Source organism: Lipotes vexillifer, unplaced genomic scaffold (assembly GCF_000442215.2).
Source record: "Lipotes vexillifer unplaced genomic scaffold, Lipotes_vexillifer_v1.1 scaffold504, whole genome shotgun sequence".
Lineage (NCBI taxonomy): Eukaryota > Metazoa > Chordata > Mammalia > Artiodactyla > Lipotidae > Lipotes > Lipotes vexillifer.
Window position 1 is genome coordinate 923,032 of NW_006785225.1, and position 1,503 is coordinate 924,534.

General features: G+C 45.8%; 1 pseudogene; it reads right to left on the bottom strand.

The window, feature by feature from the left end:
• Positions 1–643: 643 nt before the first annotated feature.
• LOC103079406 (60S ribosomal protein L22 pseudogene) lies at positions 644–1,107 on the bottom strand (annotated as a pseudogene).
• Between the last annotated feature and the right edge of the window lie 396 nt (positions 1,108–1,503).

Sequence of the window (1,503 nt, forward strand, 5' to 3'; positions counted from 1 at the left end):
CTGAAGGGGGAAACTTCACATCAGCACAAAGTGTGGATACAACCAGCCTTAAAACATCTGCACTTTATGTTGGGAGGTAAGTGAGGCAGCCTCTGCCCCAAGTTACCAAGGCAGAACTAAGTCACTCACAAGGAAGAGAAGTTTTCATCCACCTGCTGCTTCTCCCTTAAGTCTTTCCAGTTCAACTAAGAAGACCTTTGGGCACTAGGACAACACAGCCATTGTTTAAATGAGAGGAAGATGATGAGTTTGCTCTCAGTCAATATGGACCGTGGTCTGGGGAACAGAGTTTCTGCTGTTGACTTCTGTAGCAGGAAGAAAGGATATCCCATGTGATACCATGCAACAACACCACATTCTGTTCAGGTAGACATTTGTGTAAAACCTTTCATTTCTGTCTCCAAAAGATGATTCACAGGGAAGCACTCTTACTCCACAGTGGGTCCAGGTAGGGCTCACGGCCCTGCAGCTGACCTTGGTGTTTGGATTCTAGCAATCATCGTTTCTGCCCTGGGAAACGTGGAATAAATAAAAGTTGAAATCTCACTAGAGTGGCCTAGATGCTCAGACAGACATGAACTTCTTGTTGTTGTTCCCAAGTTTTGTTCAAGAACTCATACAAAATATTCCAGACAGTTGAATTTTAATCCTCATCTTCCCCCATTTCTTCATCTTGATTAATCTGGAAGAAATGCAGTTCGTAACTCTCTCTGCTGTTGGCAACTACGCATAACCAATCATGTAGATTATTCTTCTTCAAATAGTTTTTGGTGAGATATTTCAAATACCTTTTGGGAGAAGGCACCTCAGACATTACAGTCATCCTGCTCTTGCTTCTCTTGATTGTTACAACCCCTCCACCAAGATCCCCAGCTTTTCCATTCACTTTGATTCTCTCCTAAAGATTCTCTCCTAAAGAATTTTGAGATGCTGCTCAAAATTGGCAGCATCCATGATTCCATCTTTTGCAGGGTGGATGCAGTCAAGGGTAAACTTCAGTACTAGCTTCTTTTTTTGCCCCCCTTCGCCACAAGCTTTTTCACAGGGGCCTTGGCAGCAGCAGAGGCAGAAAGCCCCCATGAACTTTTTTGACAAGGAAACGGTCATGGTCAAGACAAATCCCTTCTGGGCTCAAGGGGGCAGGACTCGGAGCAGTGGGAGTTCAGAGCAGGACAGAGCACTCTAAGTGTCAGCCTCACGGGGGTGGGGGTTGGGGGGGATGACGGCCTGAAGGAAAGGGATGGGAAAGTCTGCCAGGCGGACCCAGAAGAGCAGCACCACAGACAGCCTTTGGCAACTCCAGGCCACAGGGTAACCCACACTCGCCATTGTCTGGCGTCCAACCAGCCAGGATGACCAGGAAACGAGCCGTAGGCTGAAGGAGGCCATCTCCTCGACTGACCTCTGTATGCCTTTTTTGGTTGTTGTTAATTTTTTTTCACTTACTTTAAAAACTGGATTAAAGGAAATTAATAAAGGAAAATTTCACCTACATCAGGTATA